At 42.2% G+C, this 23,091-nt stretch overlaps 1 non-coding gene across 1 annotated transcript; it reads left to right on the forward strand.

Moving 5' to 3' along the window:
* The first annotated feature begins 18,621 nt into the window (after nucleotides 1–18,621).
* Nucleotides 18,622–18,759, forward strand: LOC119932634. The gene has a single exon (XR_005452379.1). It is a non-coding gene; the product is annotated as a small nucleolar RNA SNORA7 (small nucleolar RNA).
* Nucleotides 18,760–23,091: the final 4,332 nt, after the last annotated feature.

Here is a 23,091-nt window from a genome sequence, read left to right on the forward strand (position 1 = left end):
TCTTGTGAGCTACTGGTCAATTTACTGTAAATGGTTGTCACGGAGGGCAAATTTCAACCATCCCTTCAGCTAGCTCCTTCTATTGTTCACCATAGCTTCAGATTTATGGCTCCCCATAAATAACCAGAGAATTAATAATAATAGTTGCTTGTTCACTATTCTGCACGTAGGTGGCAAATAAAGACTCATTCTGTCTCTTTTTTCCACATGCAGGTCATTTTTTCCATATCTAAGATTTCTCAAACTTTTTACAAACACCAGTCCATGTGAAGGGACATTGTATTTATGCAAGTTAATGGCAAGAAGTTTGGACATTATTAAAAAGCATAGAACTCTTCATCTCATGAAAAGGGAGTTGTGGTATTGCCAAAACTCTCCGAGCAAGCAAGCCCTCCACCCCACTCTACCCCCACACACATTAAAATATAGAAATACTCCATTTGAAATTCAGGCCACAGGACAGCTTTGTCTATGGGGGGGCAGCTGGCTCCTCCTCCTAGATTTTCTGTCATCAAAAATCTATGCAAAATGAAATTTATATGACGGATAAAAAAAAATGCATCTGAAATAACGGCTGTACCAAGCTGGCGCTCTGTGAGATTGCTCCAGCCTGACATAAGACCATAGCTGTCATTAAGTATTAACTAGAAGGGTACTAGTAATAGTCCGTGTCAACTCTTTTAAAGGAAATCAATAGTAAACATAAATGCAAAATCAAAGAGTTCCTCCCTGGATAGTACCATCCAGCTTGTGCTGGATGCACAACAGCTATGCAGCACCATACTGGATTTTCTCCCTCCTCTTTTTCCCTCTCTTCTACCCCTCATCATCTTCAGCTAATTCCACTTGGACGTCACAGTTACACTTTGGTGCCAGAAGGCAGGTAAACGTTCTCCTTTGAACAACAGTCATCAGGTTCAGCTGTGCCAGCTACTCTGGAAGATGGGTGTAATACTCAATCTTAAAATATGTGCTCTTCTCTTGGGTGATTTTGTACAGGAGTCATTTGGAAGGTGTGATTTTGAGAGACCTATTTTAAAAAGGAAAAACCCCAGAAGTAATAGCTAGATGAGAAGAGCATTTGGTATATGCTGACTCTCCCAAGTGCTTAGTAGTATTCTGCACTGAGTAATTGCTCAATGAATTACACTGATTGATTGATAATAGTGATCGGATTATCGACATTAGATTTGGTTCCTTAAAAGAAAGATCAACTGCACTGTAGCTGTTGTCTCACCTCAAAATGTCTCAGTGTCTTTCACCCTTGCTTGCTAATTGATTGTGAAGATTTTGAATCTAGACTAATTGCCTTTGCCTTCCCTCTGCTCACAATATTAAATCTTCCCTCAATCCCCTTCTTTTTCAGCTGCCACCCAGGGGAGGCTGAACATTCATCCCGGGGTGTTTTCTGTCCGTCCATCTGCTTTCTCCGACTCCCGGAATGTACAGTTTTCCTCTCTTAGCAATATAATTCAATGTCAAAAGGGCTTATGTAATATTTAGGCTTGCATTACACAAAATTAATCTTAACATGAAAAATCTTTTGATTACAGAGTATGTTTTTGTCATTGATTGATTGACTAATTCGTTTATTCATGCAGTAACGCTACGGCCAACCTCTATTTATATTCTTGAGCTGTAACGGAAAGTTACTCTTCATGCCATGCTAGTAGGAGGATTACACAATTCTCTGTCATCATCCTCCCACCTGTTTCCTGCGGCCCTCTGTTCTCCGGAAAATCGGGTGTCCGTAGCCTTCTCCATCTTGTGTGGAACTAAGAGATAGCTTTTACTCTGCCAATGGCTAGAAAGGCCTGATGAGCCAAATTCTCCCCACTTGGTATCTAGGCTAGAATTCACGGCAGACAATCGAGGTGCTTGACCAAGAAGAACACCAACTGCATCCCAGAAACTTGCCCATTGCATCGATAACAACCCCTGCTGACCAACACCCAGTCCTTCAAGCTGCTCCTCTCTGGCCCAGGGCCCAGGCTGCACTCAAATCTTCTCCTATCAAAGAAACCTGACTATATCAATGCACCTTTCCCCTGTCCCTCCAGCCAGACTTGATCATAGTCAGACTAACTCTAGAATTTCCTAGGCCAACCCCATGCTCCATATCATGGATCCCCTACAGCAGGTGTCCTGCCCATGGTCTGTAGTTTTCCTTTGGAGTCGCTCTGCTTTGGCCTGCCAATATTAGCTTCTTGGGTACGATGTGATCTATGGGAAATTGGGCACATAATAACACCACAAAGAGGAAAAATGCCTCCTTACATGTGTCTTTATTCTCCCCTCCAGTCTGACTTACAAACCACAATAAATCTAAATGGAGGGGATTTCACAGTGGATGAATGAAGGTCCTCCTGGGGAGCATCAATCAGTCAATCATAAATGGTATTTATTGAGCAATTGCTATGCGGAGAGCACTGTACTAAGCACTTGGGAGAGTACAACTCAAGAGAATTAGCAGGCATGTTCCCTGCTCATAATAACACAAAGGACAGCCATCCAATAGGAAAATAGCAGAGCGGTAGCCTCGGTATCCTTTGGGCTTTGCCTTCTGTGGAGGTGACAGGACATGAGAGGACAACCATAATCACAGTGCCCTGGCCTGGTGAATCAGAATATGCTAGCCACAATAGGGTAGCTGACCTTTACTTCATCAGAAGTAAAATGGATATTTGCCAACTTTGTTAACTCTGCCAGGTGATCAGGTGATGACCCCCCTTCTCTTTCCTTTCGCTCTGGCCCCCCAGTTCCTTTTAAATTTCCTGCTCTGACCCCTCACATTGAAGGTTTTAAAATGATTTCCCCTTGGCTTCTGGGCATGTTTCCTCATTGCCCAAGTGCCCAGAGGGAGTGCCTCAAAGGAGCTTAGCATTATAAGTCAATATCCATATGTTATAAAGTTGAACAGCTTTTAGAAACATAGATGTCCTGTTCATTCATGGTGACTGGAAACATCTAGAGCCAAAAGGACTGATTGTCAATGTGTTATCTAGCCTTCCCAGAATCTCGATAAATTTCCACCTCTCACCAACAACCTTTGTAGTAGGTTCTTTGGTGAGTGCGAAAGATAAAACGGTGCACCAATGAGGTTGCCTATCTTCATTCAGTAGAGGCACAAGCCTCTGAAGATCTGTTCTCTCTTGCAAACCTTTTTCTTTACTGCAGTTCAGTCTTAATCACCAGATACTACGAAATGAAAATGGGATGTAGGCTAATTAAAAAAAATATTTTCAGCATCTGCAAGAAGTGAAGAGGACAGATGCAAAAAACTCTGTCTAATTTAGTTCCCTGCACTGCAAGTTCTACACTTAGATAATTCGACTGCTCAGTAAGTTACGTCACCAAAGTCAAAGGTGAGTGGGGACAGGAAACATCAAGGTCAAGTCCCTTCTTTTTGAAACTCCAACCATGGAGCCTTTTTTAATTAAAACATAACTCTTAGATGACTTAGCCATTTAGAATGATGTAATACCAAGTCTTTTTTTCGTGGAATTTTAGCATCAGCAAATAATTTTTTGTAAAAACAGAAGACACAATCTTTTTGGACTCTAACAATCCGGTAAGCGCTTGCAGAGAAAGAAAAATAGCTGTTTGGTGAAATCTTTTAAGGTATGTTCCCACCATCAATAAGATTAAGACCCAGGATTTGGGATTATGACTAAGCCGTTGGAGATGATATGCATGGCATTGCTTAAAACAGGTGAGAAGCAGGTTTACTCTTCAACCTCTTGCACACAGTTGGAGCTTAATCAGTACAAAACAACAATAACATACTCTGCAATAGAGTCCTGAACATCCATTTGCCTCACCATCTGCCACACTCATGTGGTGTAAACACTGTTTATATTTTGGGTCAGAATAAGATTGCAGCAGAAGTTGTTTAGCATTCTTTGTGCAAAATCTTTATGCTATTCAACCTTCTTATTCAGTAGCAAGAATGAAACAATTCGAAGAGATGTTGTGGTTTTTATTTTGTAAGAAGCTAAAGCTTTGGATTGATGCTATTTACGTGGCGGAAGTTTCTAATTAGACAGTTTAGAAATCCATAAAATTTTAGTTAAAAAAACCCTCAGCCTTTTTTCCTCAATGAATATACTGAGTTTAAGTGTTTCTAAGAGAGATGGAGCATGTAGTTCCCCCGCATGTTGGATGAGTTCACAAGCTAGGTTGGGTTGCCAGCGTGTGGCACTTAAATTGTGATTTCCAGGTCTCAGGGGATGCCAGGCCTGCCTGCTGTCACCATAGCCAGCAGATCCATTTATTTCAAAGGGAATCGTTGCCTGTAGTGGCCCTATTGATGCTAACTTGGGCGAGGGAAGCAGGAATATAAACCGCTTCCTCCTCCATTTGCCATAAACCAAAGAAAAATGGTTATTTTTCCTTCCAATCAGGAACTTCTTCAGATTCTACAGCCATCAATATGGCAAGGATAAGCAAGAAGCAACCTGAAAAAACTATCCCAAACCTGAGAGACAAAGGTACCGATTTCCTGGGATGGAAGAAAAAGGAATTATTTTTCACAACAGATTAAGCGTGTAGCACAACACTAAATACCTACTGAACAGGAACCTGGTGAATACCCAGCCAAGGAAGATATCTATATGCCCAAGAGCAAAGTCTATCTGAACCAGGCTGCAGAGACAGGTGCACTGCCCTTTTCAATCTACTCTCAGACCTTTACCGTTTCCAGTCTGTGAGGTGGGGAGGGGTAAGATGCAATGTGACATCCCTTTTCATGCTTCAATAATAATAATGATAAAAATAATAATAATGATCGTGGTATTTGTTAAGCACTTACTATGTGCCAGGTACTGTACTAAGCACTGGGGTGGACACAAGCAAATTGGGTTGGACACGGTCCCTGTCCCACGTGGGGCTCACAGTCTCAATCCCCATTTTACAACTGAGGTAACTAAGGCCCAGAGAAGGGAAGTGACTTGTCCAAGGTCACAGAGCAGACAAGTGGCAGAGCGGAGATTAGAACCCATGACCTTCTGATTCCCAGGCCCATGTTCTATCCACTACGCCATGCTGTTTCAAGATTATGCTATTTTGGAATGGCCAGTCACCCAATTTTCAGCTGGTACGTTCCCATATCTGGTATCAATATGGTACTGGTTCAATCGATCAGAGGTATTTATTGAACACTTACTGTGAGCCAGAGCCCTGTACATAAGCACATGGGAGAGTATAATACAACAGACCTGGTAGACATGTTCTCTGCCCACAAGGAGCTTACTTTCTAGAGGGAAAGACAGACATCAAAATAAATTATGGGTAAACATGTAAGTGCTGTGGGGCTGAGGGTGAGATAAATATCAATTGCTCAGTGGATACAGTTCCACATGCATTGGTGACAGAGAAGAGTGATGGAGTAGAGGAAATGAGGGCTTAGTCAGGGAAAGCCTCTTAGGGGAGATGTGATTTTCATAAGGATTTGAAGGTGGGAAATGGTAGTCCATCGTATCTGAAGAGGGAGGGAGGTCCGAGCCAGAGAGTGAACGTGGGCAAGAAGTCAGCAGCGAGGTAGACAAGATCGAGATACAGTGAGTAGGTTGGCACTGGAACAGTGAAGCACACAGGCTGACTGTAGTAGGAAATCTGCAAGGTAAGATAGGAAGAAGAGAGCTGACAACATTTTAAAGCCTTTTCTGTTTGATGTGGAGGTGGATGGGCAACCACTGGAGGTTCTTGAGGAGTGGGGAGACATGGACTGAATTTTTTTTCTGGAAAAATGATCATGTTCACAGAATGAAGTAAGGACTGAAGTGGGGAGAGACAGGAGGGTCAACAAGGAGGCAGCTGCAATGGTTAAGGTGGAATATAAGTGCTTGGATCAGTGTAGTAGCATTTGGGATGGAGAGGAAAGCAAGGATTTAGCGATGTTGTGAAGGTGGTACCAACAGATTGAACTTGTGGGTTGAATGAGAGATGAGTCGAGGGTGACACCAAGGTTATGGGTTGCCTTAAGTGCCGAGTCTCCCTACACAGTGGCTCCTGCCACTGAGTTCTGTGGCTCTGGAGAGGTGCCAATGTCCAGAGGATACTGGGAAGAAAACACAAGGGCTCTTGACCAAGTGAAGAGTCAGAAGTCCACCTTGAGAAACCCTCACGATTTGGACACACTTGGTATATTTTTGCTAAATGTCACGTATGTTATTGTCATGAGGTGCTGCGTGCCTAGTGTAGCATGTAACACCATATGTGTCTTCAGATCCAGGATTTTTGAGTTATGTTGTTGGGTACACTACGGTGGCCCTTTCACCATCTTCCTGCTGTCTCCCATTTTGAATATGCGTACCTAGGGAATGGAGGACTCGGAGGAGAGATCGATATTTTGCAAAGCTGAATTTTACCCCATGTTCCATGAGGGCCAATCTCATAAATAGATGAAACTCCTCCAACTTGGCTGTAATTTCTGGAGTGTTTGAAATGGATGCGTGAGTTGATTATGCATTGCCAGAACTATTTTGACTACCTTCTAAGCTAAGACCCAGGAGATCCAGGAGATTTGGAAAGGAAAGCCTCCCAGAATGATCCTGCTGGGAAAGCAGCATCTGAGTGCATTTTGTATCAGTTTTCAACTCCCACTCTCATAAACAGCCCAGAGAAGAAGAAGAGTGCAGCTCATAATGTTCCCCAGAAGCAACACAGAGAAGAACACTGGGTGGGGAAGGGAAGAGGCCAGGAGTGGCAATTCATTCAGGGCCTCTGCCTCCTTGGTAGTCTGCCTTCTACCAACCCCAGATCAAGGACTGAGGCCTAAAATGGAGGTCAGAAAGTCTGATGGACATTCCCTCATTATTGCCAACTGGCACAGCTCTTTTTTAATATTTAATTTTCTCAAAAGGGTGGGCCCAAGAACTGTGGGTGAAAGAATCATCCACCGAAGAAGAGTTTCTCAGAGAACAGAAAAGGCTATCAAGAGAGGGACCCATCGGTCAGTTTCTCCTCAAAGCAGAAGCAAAACACCAGGGGACAAAGGCACTAAAGCAGGGAGGAATGTTCTAAGGAGAGATTTCAAGAGGCTACTGAGGATAGATTTGGGTAGAGACAGACTGGAACAAGAGAGACCAAATACAGTCCTGCAGACCAGCAGACAAGGTGCAGAGAAAGAATTAATATTAAGAATTAATATCAGTTTTTCTTACATATCTACCTTATTTCACCAGTTTTTCACCATCTCACACTCTCACTGTACCTGGCTCTTGACTGTCCCACCTCCATTGCCCTTCACCATGAGATTCCTCTGCCTGGAATGCCTTCCTACTTCCAAACCACAAGAACACAGGTCTGCTCATCTTTAAAGCCTTCTTGAAATCTCATCTCCTCCTAGAAGTCTTCCCCAATTAATTCCCAATATCATAAGGTGTGTCAACCCACTTCCCAATCTTAGTATTTACATTCATCCTCTGTGCTTACACATAAATTCATATATATTCCATTTTCATTCAATTGTTTATTCAACTATTTTATATTGACATAACCTTACTCTTACATTTTATGTCCATGGTTTTACTTTTTGTTTCCATTACTTGTAAATAGCTTATGCCTGCCTGTCTCCCCCATTAGATCGTTAGTCTGTTGAGGAGACGAATGGTGGTATTTACTTCTGGGAACTCTCAGGTAAGTGCAAATCAGTAGGCACTAAAATACCATTCATTCAATGATCCATCTCAAACCCTTAAGATCTTTTTCCCCAGGGGAGAGCTTCTTGAAGTCATCTGGTACAAGCTGAGAAATCTACCCCTTCAGTCTTTCCTGAAGAATGATTCAGATCAACCTTTTTCTGCCTCCTTAAAACCATCCACAAACCAGTTGAATTCAGCCCTGCACTTTAGTATCCTCCCCCTTAACCTGATGTAGACAGTCCCTCTGATCTTGTTTTTCCTCCTTTTGCTCATTCATACTTTTAGGGTATGAGAGATGATGTATAAAAGATGTTCAGTCATTAGTGCATTCACTATTCTAATGTCTAATTGACTGACACATTACAGTTGTTCCATTTCTTCAGTGAATAAATGTGTCAGGAAATCAAATCAGTTAACGGGGAACCTGCCTATCAACAGATTTCCTAACTGTTGGCAAACAGCATGTGGACGTGTGCGTGTATTTTTTCTATTAAACTGTGCAAGGTTTGGTGGTGAAAAAAAATAGCATGGTGTTCCATTTATATGCATATATGTAGCTATTAATGTACCTATGGTAAGCCCCATTAATCGAGAATTTACATATGCAAGAGTACAACACCTTCATTTTTATGCAAATCTGCTTTGCAGTCAGGCAGGTGCATTGTCTGTTTCCTATTCATCATCAAGAAATGCAGTGCCTTGGCTGTACACCTACATCTAGTTAGGTTTGACCTGATGTGGACTTGAGTGTAGAATTCAAATTTAGACAGGGAAGGAACAGCTTCTTTCCACCTTTATCTAATAGTTAGAGGTGGCTGAGACGATCGGAGTCCCCAGATGCTTCACATGCCAAAATTCCACAGTTCTGCGGTCAGCCAGTCCTGACTCTGAACAGCTATTTGCATATGTTCATATTATTTTGGGTCAGAGGAGAAGAAACGGGAAAGTTATTTTCTGGAGAATGGGGGAAATGTTTCCAATTATTTTCCTGGTTTTGAGTCTGTAGAATGGGTCTCTATGTCCCCTCCCTGGTTCAGCAAGTCTGGTATTCTGGAACAAAGCTATGAAATCTGGAGGCAAGGTTTATTTCGCAGACGCTGTCTTCTAACTCAAGACTGTGTTTTCATTTTGGTGGATTTTTTTGTAGTTTAAGGTGCTTGTTAAGCGTAATGTCTGTCTCCCTCCCTCTAAACTGTAAGTGTGTTGTGGGCAGGGAATGAATCTGTTTATTGTTGTATTGTATTCTTCCAAGTGCTTAGTACAGTGCTCTGCACACGGTAAGCGCTCAACAAATACAACTGAATGAATGAGAGAATGTGACAGGCAGGGTAGTAAGCACTGGGGTAGATACAAGCTGAACAAGCTGGACACAGTCCATGTCTGCATTTTTACAGGGGAGGTAACTGAGGCACAGAGAAACCAAGTGACTTGGTTACAGTCACACACCAGAAAAGTGGTGGAGCTGAGATTAGAACCCAGATCCTTCTGATTCCCAGGCCTATGCTCTAGCCACTAGGCCACACTACTTCATGCACTCTTGGCACTTTCAACTCAAGAATTAGTATTTGTTAAGCACTTACCATGTGCCAAGCTGGAGTGTTGGGGTCGATATAAATAAAATCACATCAGACACAATCCCCGCCCCTCATGGGGCACACAGTCTAAGGTGGGGAAAGAACAGCCACTGACTCCCCATTATACATATGAAGCAACTGAGGCACAGAGAGGTTAAATAACTCATTCAAGAATAATCGTCAGGCAAATGGTAGAGCCGGGATTAGAACCCAACTCTTCTAACGCCCAGGCCCATGCTCTTTCCACTTGGCCACACCGCTTCTCATGAATTACTATTTTAACCAGTCCATATTAAGTACTAATAATGTTATTTGGTCTATGCATTCCTAACAATCACCACATAGTAATGGATTAGCTACATAGTGCCCTTAATGATAAGATGAAGCAACCACCCAAGTCCCGTTGGGTAGTCGGTACTTCCTATTTGCCAGCACAGGATTGGCTTCTGAACAGCGCTTAATAGTCAGGAAAGAGTGTGACCTTTGTTGGACTCTTGGGAGTCTGCAGTAGCCAGCAAAAACACTGTTGCTTTGCCTTCACATCCTCTGAGGAGGATGCAGATGCCACTACCCACAGGCAGCTATTAATCAAAGGACTCCTTTTGGATCATCACATGGCAAGAAGATTAAGCCCTATTTTTAGTTTACAAGGGACAGAACAGCTAAGGCAGAAGGTCACAATCAGCTGCTCCATAGCACTGAAGATTTGCATTTCCTCAAGAGAGAGGAAGCAAGATAGGAAAACCGGTCTTAGAAGCCTTAGGGTCCCATAAATCTCACTGGGCCGTAAGACATCTAAATTCCCGTGGTTTAATAGTGGAGCAACATGCAGGGACCACTTTGGGAATTATGCAACAAGTGGGTCAGAGCCATCTACTGAATGTCCTAATATATGTACTTAATTTTAAAGAATTCTTGCTTCAGGCTCAGAGTTTAAAAGAAGTAAAAGAAGCCCAAAATCTGACATTGATCAAGTGAGGTTTGGGGGTGAATCGAAACCTTGGAGTTAAGGAAGAGAGTTGGTGTACATGAGAGAACAAGTATTGCTGAGGAGAACACTGATGATAGCTCCCTAGAAGGGCAAAGGGAAGGTTGGCACCCCAGGAAGTTGGATATCTAAACCTGGAAAGGTGTTTGGCTCTCAGCACTCCTACAGCAGGTCTGATCCCCCTGGCCCTGAGGACTCTAGGGAGTGTGGGTTAAGTGAGACGGCCCTCAGGAATTCAGAACTCTATTTGACTGACCAAGGATGCCCAAAAGGGTAGACCAAACCTAACCTTTAGGACAATCACTCTGTCACCTCTTTGCTCACCAGTAGAGAGCTAAAGGCCATGTGGAATTCATAGACCAGCTCAATCCTGAGTCTTAAGATGGGTTCTACCAAGGAGTGGATTCCATTGGCATTCATGCAATCATTCAATCGGATTTATTGAGCCCTTACTGTGTGCAAAGCTTGGGAGAGTACAATCCAACAATAACAGATACAGTCCCTTTCCATAAAGAGCTCACAGTCTATAGGGGGAGACAGACATTAATACACCTAATTAAATTAATAAATTATAGATATATACTTATGTGCTGTAGAGATGGGAGGTAGGATGAATGAAGGGAGAAAGTAAGGGTGATGCAGAAGGGAGTGGGAGAAGAGAAGAGGAGGGCTAAGTCAGGGAAGGCTTCTTGGAGGAGATGTACCTTCAAAGAGTCTTTGAAATGGGATAGAGCAATTAATTTTCTGATATGAGAAGGGAGGGATTTCAGGCCAGAGGTAGGACGCGGGCAAGAGGTCAGCGGCAAAATAGACAAGATTGACGTACAGTGAGAAGCTTAGCATTAGAGGAATGAAATGTGTGGGCTGGGTTGTGGTAGAAGAGCAGCAAGGTGAGGTTGGAGGGGGCAAGGTGATTGAGTACTTTAAAGTCAATGATGAATAGCTTTCGTTTGATGTGGAGAGTTTTGGTTTCATGTGGAAGGTCGGCAGCAATCCTTTGGGACCTTCGGGATGCAGTCAAAGACTCTCCAGGATTTAGGGTACTCATGACAAATTGTTGAGGGGCAGGGAGAAAAGTAGAAAGGGAGTAAGGATCAACCAATCAATCGATTAACGGTATTTGAGTGCTTACTATGTGCCGGGCACTGAACTAAGCACTTAAGAGATATAGAGTTGAGCGATAGAAATGTTCTCTGGCCACAAGGAACTTACAATCTAGAGAGGACAGCAGGCATAAAATGTGGACAAAAGTGTGTTTGTGTAGGTTTTTGTACTTGGTGACCCCTCTGGTAATAATAATAATAATAATAATAATGATATTTGTCAAGCACCTACTATGTGCAAAGCACTGTTCTAAGTGCTGGGGGGATACAAGGAGATCAAATTGTCCCATGTGGGGCTCACAGTCTTAATCCCCATTTTACAGATGAGGTAACTGAGGCTCAGAGAAGTAAGTGACTTGCCCAAGGTCACACAGCACATGTGGCAGAGCTGGGATTCGAACCAATGACCTCTGACTCCAAAGCCCACGCTCTTTCCACAGAGCCACGCTGGTATGAGGAAACTGGTGTGATGAAAGAAAAGGACCATACCACACTATAGCAAATGCCTTCAAATTTTTGATGCAGCCTTCAAAGATGCCTAAGACTCAACCAAGAAGTAGTGCAGACTGTAAGAATCTGGCTTATGTGCAATTTGAAAAAAACCTAATTCCAATTACAATGTCCAATAGAGGATATTTACAGAAGGTGGCAAGAGTGTTTTGTAATACTGATCTACCTAGAATATATAAACATGAGCAGAGAGAAGCTTGTGAATTGAAGGTTTCCTCCTGTTAAGTGCCAAGAATCTCATTCTCTGGCCCATTGCTATCTGAGACGGAGACAAGGAAATAAAAGGACAGATTCCCACTTGTGGTATTCCCAGGTTCTTTGACAGTAAAATAAACCCAGCAGCTGATTCTTTTGGCTAAATGGTACTAAGGGTGCACTACAATTTGAACTTAAGTTCTGCAGTACCAAAAGCTTGTAATAAAATTCTCTATGAGTTCCATAACACTAGGGCATTTGTCGAATACTATGTTCAAAGCACTGTACCAAAGGTTGAATTCCCAGGAGTGCTCAATCTGGAAATCCCATTTAAGATTTCTTAAAATTCAGTGACTTCAGCTACAAATTACCAACACTTTCTACCCTTTCCCCTGTCAGAAAAAAAATCTTATAACTATAAACTGGTCTCCTGCTTGGATTAATTTGCTTCACCAAAACAGTGACCACTGTCAAATGCCTTGCATCTCCATGGAAACTGTTTCCTTGGCCATAGACAAAGGTCTGCCTATAATACAATGCCGTAAGAGTTTTTGAGGTTGTAGAACCCTTGTTTCAAACCACCGGGCAAGGGTATAATGTAGATTTTATATTATTTCTGCTGTCTGCTGCCACTGGAATGCCTTCATTCGCAAATACTATTTTTTCAAATGATGTAGCAGAAAACAGCTTTACATTTTTTGTTATCCCTCCAAGCACAAAATAAAAAATGCCTGTGCTGCCACTACCTGATTCAATCAAGTGGAGTACATTGGATACCCACAGGCTACAAGTGCTGGAAAAGCTGACTTGTATTTTAATTAATAATGTGCTACACTTTCTCAACAGCTAGGCCTTTGGCAATCTGATTTGCTTTGTTCATTATTTGCGGTAAACAATTTTCAAACAACGTGGAGGCGACTCTATTTCTGAATATCTCCTGCTAATTCATAACATTAACGAAAACGTAGGAGTTTTTTTCCCCCTTGCAGAAAACAACTTATTAAACCTTAATCATAGCCTATGAAGGCTCTGGGACGGGCATGCTGAAGAATATATTTAAAGGAAAATCACACAGGCACATGTGCACACACACACACACACAAATGCACACATACGTTGTTCAGCTGTGGTTTATAATCCTGGACCCAAGGGAGTACATCCATACTACTGAATTGCTGGTAGGGGCCAGGTGTCTTGGAGAACTTTTGACCATTGCTGTGTTTTTCATCATGGAAAGATAAAATTGGAGAGAAAAGAAACTGAGTCCAGGCTAAGAAGCGATACTGTCCAGAAGGAGTTGATCCACCCTTTTAACTGAGGGCCAAACAACCAATCAATCAATGGTATTGAGCACTTACTGTATGCAATGCACTGCGCTAAGCACGTGGGTGAATTCAGTAGAAATAGAAGGCATAGGCTCCCTGCCTTAAGGAGTTAAGCAGGGAACACACAGAGAAAAGGAGGCAATTCAGCACACCTACATTGCCACCATTGGGGTGGACTAAGATTTTAGGAAGAACCCACGGGAAGAATGGCTAGACCCTTCTAGTTTTGGAAGCGGAAGGAATTTCCTGTGGTTAATACTTTTAAGGGCAGAAAATCACCCTTTGGAAATGCTAAGGTGCAGGACTGTCTGGAAACAGGGAGATGGACTAAATGGCTTTTCTTAGTCCTTCCAGATTTATTTAAACGACTGTGGTGTGAGGGAGTATGTGTATGGTTTATATGTATGCATGTTACCTGTGCGTTTGTTCCTATATCATTACATTTAAAGATGGATACATCTGTTTTTGTGGACATCTACATTTATATACACACACAGATCTATTCATAGAGCTGGTTAAATAATGCACACAAACACACACACACACATATATGCATATATATACATATATGAATATTTGCTTAGACTTGCTTTGCTACTAAGTCCTATCCATGGGGTAAACATGGCTGAAATATAAAATAATAATAATGATCATCATAATAAATGTTGTAAGTTAAGTGCTACTCTATGCAAAGCATTTTTAATGGTATTTGTTATGCACTTATTATTCACCAAGCACTGTCCTAAGTGCTGGGGAAGGTAAGATAAACAGGTTGGACACAGTCCATGTCTGACATGGGCTCAACAGTCTTATTCCCCATTCAAAAGATAAGGTAACTGAAGCACATAGAAGTCAAGTGACTTTCCCAAGGTCACACAGCAGACAAGTGGCAAAGCCAGGATTAGAACCCAGATCCTTCTGACTCCTAGGCTGGTGCTCTGTCCACTAGACCGCACTGCTTCTCTAAAGCATCATCTTAAACACTAGGATAGATACAAAGCAATAATATCAATCAATCACTGGTATTTAGGGAATGCTTACTATGTTCAGAGCACTGTACTAATTGCTTCTGGGGAGTGTCAGACTCCGTCTTGATCCCACATGGTACTCTCAGTCTAAAGAAGAAATGGAATGGTTATTTTTTCCCTATTTTACAGATGAGGAAACTGAGGGACTGAGAAATCAAATAGCATGCGCATGGTCACTCAGCAGACAAGTGGCAGATGCAGGATTGAGATCCAGATCTCTTGACTCCCAGTTCTGTCTTTTATCCATGGGAAGAGGGAAGTGGGATATTCCAGTGAGCCTGGTTTCTAACCTTTATGAACCAGCCTCTTTGCCCCCCTCCACTGATAACATACCTCCTGGAGCTCCAGTCCACCCCACCTGTCCCTTGGAAGGGCCATGGCCATATGGGTTGGGAGTTATGGAGGGGATTATTTCCTGTGGGCATGACCCCTCCAAAGGACCCAGGACAGAGCTACTTTGGATTTTCCTCCACCTTCTCTCTATCCCAGAAGAGAGTAGCAGACACAACCCCCACCCCCTCAGGGAGCCAGCACATGCATTGTGAAGTTTGGGTAGGGGGATAATAATAATAATAATAATGATCATTGAGGCATTTGTTTAGCGCTTACTGTGTGCCAGGCACTGTACTAAGCGCTGGAATGGATATAAGCAAAGTGGGCTGGACACAGTCCCTGTCACTTGTGGGGCTCACAGCCTTAATCCCCATTTTACAGATGAAGTAAATGAGGCCCAAGGACTTGCCCAAGGTCACACAGCAGACAAGTGGCAGAGCAGGGATTAGAACCCATGACCTTCTGACTCCCATGGCCATGTTCATTCCACTATGCCACAGGCCGAGGCAGCAGACATAACCCCTAGGAACCGGGATGAAGCACTGTGAGATTTAGAGAAGCAGCGTGGCTCAGTGGAAAGAACACGGGCTTGGGAGCCTGAGGTCATGGGTTCTAATCCCAGCTCCACCACATGTCTGCTGTGTGACTTTGGGCAAGTCACTTAACTTCTCTGAGCCTCAGTGACCTCATCTGTAAAATGGGGATTAAGACTGTGAGCCCCACGTGGGACAACTTGATCAACTTGTATCACCTCAGTGCTTAGAACAATGCTTTGCACATAGCAAGTGTTTAATAAATGCCATTAGTATTATTATTATTCAAGGACAACCCCAACCTTGAGGATTTGAGACACAGCAAAGTGAGGCTATGGTGGAGAGGAAGCAGGATCATTCTGTGCCCTGCCCAGGTGTTTTTTGGGGATTCACAGGCAAGCAGGAGAAACACTGCCAGGAAGGTTTTCCTAATCTCCCTAGCTGAGACCCAGGTCCATCCACCCTCCTAGAGACCACCAATTTACCCCCAGTTTTCCTGGAGCTGGAGCCTGCAGACTCCATCTCTCCTATCCCTCCCATCTCCATCAACATGCCCGGCTCTCAGCAAGGGAAAAAGTGATGGGTTATTGCAAAGATTCCCAGGGAAGCAGGATAAAAGTTGAAGGAGATAGGAATATTTTTTGCTTTCCCTTCATGTTGTTGGCAATTTATTATCAGACTTCAAAAGGTATCCCCATTCATATTTTGTGTGATTGGCAGGTGTCCCAGTCAATCAGATCCTGTCTGCAGGAACCAACTGGAGGATCCAACTCATTAGCATGTCACAAATCAAATTAGCATGTCATTCAACAACCTCTCCAACTGGATAGAGGAGGATGAGATATGGGTGTCCAGGAATGCCCGTAATCCAATCTAACCGACTTTAGGTAATGCTCACTTATAGTTTACCCCTGACAGTTAATTAGGAAGGACTTGTTGGAGGAGGTGAGATTTTCAGGGGAACTTTGAAGGTGGGGAGAGCTGAAGGACAATGTGCCAGGAATGGTAGGTTATCTTACCTACTCCTTCATTCCTGGCATGGCATTTTCAAGTTGGCAAAGTCAGGGAATGGAAGGAAGGCTACTGTCTAGCGAAAGACCCCTTTCAACTGACAAATATGCCAACATTTAGGATGATAGGAGACCCCTTTTTTCGGCTTCCCAATCCAAATGGCTAGAAGGATAATTGCGTTTTGTAGAGCAATTTTAATTGTGATTATTGGCATTTTAAAATACATTTGGATATGTGAAGGCTTATCTGGATGGACTTAAAATGAGTAGAACATCAAACAAATGAAATTTTTTTCAGACTGATGTGACATATCTTGGTTTGTTTCTGTAGCAATCAATCAATCAATCAATCATATTTATTGAGCACTTACTGTGTGCAGAGCACTGTACTAAGCACTTGGGAAGTACAAGTTGGCAACACATAGAGACAGTCCCTACCCAACAGTGGGCTCACAGTCTAAAACGGGGAGACAGAGAACAAAACCAAACATACTAGCAGATTCATAGCCTACCGCCCACCACTCCAAAAGCACACGGGCGTGGCAACTAGTGGAGCTTTAGTGCTCCACAGAGAATATATGTGCTCATCCAGCCTCATTCACAAATACAGCAGCAAGCTGTGTCTGCTCGCTAATGTCATTTTGCACCATGATGTCTGTTTTTCTTGCCTTGTTTTGGAGCTAAGTGAGCGAGAAGCCCGAGCTCAAGGGCCCGGAGGGACAGAGGCTATTGGTCTTTCCATTTCTGATCGCTGAACGGCCTCTTCAGATCTAATACAGACATACTTGGCTCCCTGGTGAAGAAGGGCAGACCACAAGGATCGTCAGGGTCTGTGGTCTGATTAATGAGGAGGCATTAATTACAGCCAAGAAGCAGACTTTTCTTCATACACAAGGGAGATTTAATTTATGAGCTTGGGGGCAAGGGTCCAGAAGCATCAGATGGAAATAATCTAAAAGAAAAAGAGAATAGATACGAAAGTCTGAGTCTGACAACTCAAAGCAATGGAATCACAAGTAGCTTAGATGGAGCAGAGGTATTAATCAATCAATCAATCATATTTATTGAGCTCTTATTGCCTGCAGAGCACTGTACTAAAAGCTTGGGACAGTACAACAGAATTAGCAGACACATTCCCTGCCCATAATGAGCTTACATACTAATAATGATTTTGGTATTTGTTAAGCACTTACTATGTGCCAGACACTGTTCTAAGTGCTGGGGTAGATAAAAGAAAATCAGGTTGGACACAGTCCCTGTCCCACATAGGGCTCACAGTCCTAATCCCCATTTTACAGATGAGGGAACTGAGGCACAGAGAAGTTAAGTGACTTGTCCAAGGTCACACAGGAAACAAGTGGCAGAGCAGGGATTAGAACCCACGACCTCCTGATTCTAAAGGGGGAAACAGGCATTAATATAACTACTTTATAATATATAATTTAAATATATGTCCATAAGTGCCATGGGGTTGAGTGGGGTGAAAATCAAGTGTCCACAGGTCACAGATTGAGATGCATAGATGACATAAGAGGGAGAGCAAGCTGAGGAAAAGAGGGGTTAATTGGGGAAGGCCTCTTGGAGGAGACGTGACCTTAATAATGCTTTGAAGGTGGAGAGAGTGGTGATCTGGAACATATGGAAAGGGAGGGAACTCCATGGAGGGGAATGATGAGGGAAAGGGTTTGGTGGCAAAATAGATGAGATCGGTGCTAGAGGAGCACAGTGTGTGAGCTGAGCTGTAGTAGGAGATTAGCAAGGTGAGGTAGGACAGGGCAAACTGATTAAATGCTTTAAAGCCAATGGTAAGCACCATACTACTACTAAGAATAATAATAATAATGGCATTTATTAAGCGCTTACTATGTGCAATGCACTGTTCTAAGTGCTGGGGAGGTTACAAGGTGAACAGATTGTCCCACGTGGGGCTCACAGTCTTAATCCCCATTTTACAGATGAGGGAACTGAGGCACAGAGAAGTTAAATGACTTGTCCAAAGTCACACAGCTGACAAGTGGTGGAGGTGGGATTTGAACCCATGACCTCTGACTCCAAAGCCCATGCTCTTTCCACTGAGCCACACTACTAGCAATCTGAGGTAATACGGTACAGTTGGTAGACATGATCCTTGCCCACAAAGATTTTACAATCAGGTGGGAGGAGCCTAAATTACAGTTACAAAAACGACATTGGACAAAACGCTCTATTAAATGATGAACCAATGCCGGATATACTGAGGATTAGCTCAGTGTTTCTCCATGCAATATTCCTTATTTATTTATTCCAGACTCAAGTGGCTTAGTCTATCCCTTCAGCCTAGCTAAGGTATATCTTAAACACACTGAGTCACTAAATATTTATTGAGGTATACGAAAATTCCGCCCCTCAGGGTTGCACCTGGAGAGTTTCCAGTACTCTAGCAGTCTCAGCTAGGGGAGGGAGAGTCAAGCAGAGGCCTATCCATTCCATTCCTAGCTTGGACAGTGGCTAGTGAGCGGAAGGCAATCTGCTACAAGTCAAAACTCACCCAGGCTGGGCAGCAGTGGCATGAGAGAGTCGAGGGTGGAGACTTGAGTTTACTAAACAGAAGGTGGTAATGGTAAACTGCTTCCATATTCTTACCAAGAAAACTCTATGGCTCCCCTCCAGAATGATTGCAGATGGAGAGCGTGGCGTTCTGGGAGTGATGTGCCTGTGGTGTTGCTATGGGTCGGAAATGACTCGACAGCACAAGACAAATATGAAAATTACATTTTGGTATTCCAGACACCTATAAGTAGCTATAATCAGCATAAAATTTATTTAATAAGTAGTCTTAAGAGTGGGAATTCTCTATTTTCTATTTCTTTTTGTTTTCATTTAAGAGCAGTTCACAAGATAAAACATATCAACTATTGTACACATGAATCATTATGTACCTAGCCAATAATTAAAATACTGAAATAGAAAACAATTCTTCACTTCGAGACAACTGAGGTAATTTACCTGTCTTAAAGTTTAAGACCTTTCTAGAAACAATCAAATTTCTGAAATATCCACCTTTTGAGGAAACGTTTCTCTGCAAACATAGAGCCTACAAGCCTACAAGTCACATTTTCTGTTTAACAGAGTTAATGAGAGCTTACTATGTGCAGAGCACTGTACTAAGCACTTGGGAGAGTATGATACAACGGACTTGGTAGACACATTCCCTGCCCACAGTGAGCTTATAGTCTAGAGGAGAAGTAATGATTCTCAGAATTAACCATGAAGGAGCCACAGAAAGGGCCTGGGTCTTATAAGGAAGCATTCTTCCCAAGGCCCTTTAAAAGTTCAATAAGATCAGAGAGTTCATTCTCCGATTTACAATGAAGATGATGAAGATGTCATCAGAGCAACTGGGTTTTCACATCTCCTGGAAATGAAGGAGACTTGAGTCCCTGTTCATTCACACAATCCTTCTCGGTAATTTGACCTCGGTAACTCTTCTCTGACACAAGGGAATGAAAATCATTTCAATAGACTGCAAGCTCTTTGTGGGCAGGGAACATGTCTACCAACTCTGTTGCATTTCATTTTCCCAAGAACTAAACACAATGCTCTGCACGCAGTAAGTACTTAGTAAATACCATTGCTTCATTGATTAATTGGTTTGTGTGGCCTTTGACTTCAGGAGGAAAGAGGCAGAAAAACTCTGATGGCCCAAGGAAACAGAACAGCAAATCTACATTTAGAGTATCTTGATTCCTCCCCTTAATGGTGTCCATTTTTTAACCTCCATAGATTGACTTTTTCCATCTCAAAAATGGGAGTGATCTCATGGGCCACCCACTCCCACTGAAAACTGAATCACTATTAAAGTCCATGGAATAGATCAAATCTAGTGTAAATTCTCCCTTCATGACTCACCTTTCTCTCTTTCCAAAGGGTTTTCATGATACTAAATCCCTTCCTGACATGAGATAATATCTGCCATTCAAGAAATAAATTAGAAAAAGGGTCAGGTACTCAGAAAACACTCTTAAAAAAAAAAGCAAACTACCACCTGCCACTAAGCAACTCAGGCACTACTGAGTAGCACTACTAATAGCTAAGAGAGGGAATCATCTGCTCCCTAGATTTCTCTGGACTACATCATTCATTCAAGGCTTCTCCTGAAACCACAAGATGCAGCCAGCACACATTTTCTGCTACATAAACTCCTTGTTTCCACCTAGCCACTGGGTGTTTCATGAATGCTGTGATGAGGCTGAAGCCTGCATTTGCATTGCCTTTGCATATTCTCTTTCTCTCTTTCCTGTTTCCCTCTTTTTTCTCTCAAGTTCTCAGGCAGCAGGCAGTACAAATGCTACCATTCCAACCAGAGACCAATTCTTTGCATGTGGATTATTGTGGTTTAAGATAATTACATCAATCATGAAGTTTATAAGCGTTGGCACTGGTGGTGATACGATGTAATTTCAAAGCATCAGAGTTATTTTAATGTGAAGCTATATTTGATTACATGCTACTAATCAAAGCTCTCATCATAGAACAGGCATATGCCGAGTTTTGCAACAATTGAACTTTAAGAGGAACCACACAATTCCTGTCATTTAAAAACCCAATTCCAAACTTAAAATAAGATTCCAATTGTCTCACAATGATGTACCAAAGTATTTCTAATTCCATATTTTATCTAGGTGTTTTATCAGTTGCAGAACTGAATTAGATATGCCTTTTTAAGTTTGACTGTGAGCCTGCTGTTGGGTAGGGACCATCTCTATATGTTGCCAACTTGTACTTCCCAAGCGCCTAGTACAGTGCTCTACACACAGTAAGTGCTCAATAAATACGATTGAATGAATGAATGACTGTGATTTTTGATGACTGTGATTTTTTTGCAAACACTTGTAAAATGTACGCTAGCTCAGAAAATTCAGAAAGGTAGTCAAAGACAAGAAACAAGGACATCTGAAATTAATTACTTCTGCAGATCAAAAACCAAAGCAGATATTTTTCCCTAAAAATCCGCTGTTAACTGTATTAAAGGTGGGACTTAGGTTATTAGCATTTTCTGAAAGCTCAGAGACTGATGCTGAAAATCCAAGTAGAATTTTAGATTTTCTCTGTCAGTATTACCTAGGCAATTCATTTTCACAAGCAACTTTCCTAGGTTCAAATTATCCACGTTCTATCTGAAACTTGCTGGAATTTCCAAATTCTAGTGGAGTCAGGATGTCTTTCTAAGTATTGTTTATCCTGTCATCCTCTTGACCCTATTGAGTATTTTGTTTGGAAAGTGAGCAAGAGAGAGAGATGCTATGGAAACTACTTTGTTTTCCTACATGAATATCCTTAAGTCACATGTGTTATAATATATTTGCATTCTTAAACAAACATGCCTCTCATAAATGAATTAAAAATGATTATTTCTACCCCAAGAAGTTCCATTACCCTAAAGTGCTGTCAGAAGGCCAACCTTTGCCTCTAACTTTGCTGGACAGATATTGTCCGGGAAGAATCATTGATAATGACCCTGTCACTGAGAGTGGAACCTTAATCATTTTGCACACAAGCAACCCTAAGGCATTTTGAGCTGGGGTTTTCCTTCACCAAATGTACACAAACAATATGCATTTGAAACAATCCAGAAACAAGTGTCTGACATAGATATGCATAGCACCCAGTTCCTTTGCTGTACCATACTTCTGACTGTGCTGGCTGTACTCCCTTTCACACACAGTCCAGACACCAAGCAAGCAGTCTGAAGCATCTAAAATGAGAAGCAGAGGTGTCTGTACTGTGGGCATTTGCTCCACACTGCCAGGTAAATTTGTCACCTGGGCAATCGGAAACTTAATTACTAGGTAACTTTAGCCCCTTCAAAATGTAGGCATTGTTCATTTAAAAAAAAAGAGACTATTCACCAGGGAAACAACTTTTCTTCAAGTGAAATTTGAATTGAAGCCTTTTTCTTAAAATATCTTGACTGCTGGGTCATTTTGGCCTGGCAAAAAGTCGCTGGAGGATCCTTTATCAAACAATGAAGGTGCAATTAGCAGGAGTTATTACTATTAACATTAAAAATAACAAAAAGCATTTGTAGAGCACTTTATATTTGCTAAGTGCTTTACAATTGTTATTCTTAGCATTTCTTTTTAGCTGGCGATACCTAGGATAGAACACTTGTGGGTTATCTTTTACTAGTGAATGATCATTTAAAAAGTAAAATTATAGAGTTTTCAATGGGCCAAATTTTGCTATTTGCTCTTGCTGCCAGGAGCTGGTAGTGAGTTTCTGATGGCCTAATTGTCAGGGTTCTTGCTCATCGGCTGTGTTTAAACAGCACAGGATAATGGGTAGAGGCATGAGTGTGCAAAGATTGGTTTTTCAAAGTATTTGTTTCTGTGCTGAGGATGGTTTTCCAGGTGAAAGCCCTCTGATTGACTACCCTGGTTAGAGAAGCAGTGTGGCTCAGTGGAAAGAGCATAGGCTTTGGAGTCAGAGGTCATGGGTTCAAATCCCAGCTCTGCCAATTGTCAGCTGTGTGACTTTGGGCAAGTCACTTAACTTCTCTGGGCCTCAGTTACCTCATCTGTAAAATGGGGATTAAGACTGCGAGCCCCCTGTGATCACCTTGTAACCTCCCCAGTGCTCAGAACAGTGCTTTGCACATAGTAAGCGCTTAATAAATGCCATCATTATTATTATTATTATCATTATGAGAGGAAATAAAGCTCCTGATAAGAGGTCTGCCAGTCAGGTTCTTAGCCTACTTTGCCCTCAGCAACATTTCTAGATCCTGGTACACAAACAGTATAGGGGAAGAAGCACATTTTTGGCAGAAAAGGAGCATAACTAAACAGCTGAGTGACCATGTGACCATCC

This window comes from Tachyglossus aculeatus, chromosome 9 (genome assembly GCF_015852505.1).
Source record: "Tachyglossus aculeatus isolate mTacAcu1 chromosome 9, mTacAcu1.pri, whole genome shotgun sequence".
NCBI classification, from domain to species: domain Eukaryota; kingdom Metazoa; phylum Chordata; class Mammalia; order Monotremata; family Tachyglossidae; genus Tachyglossus; species Tachyglossus aculeatus.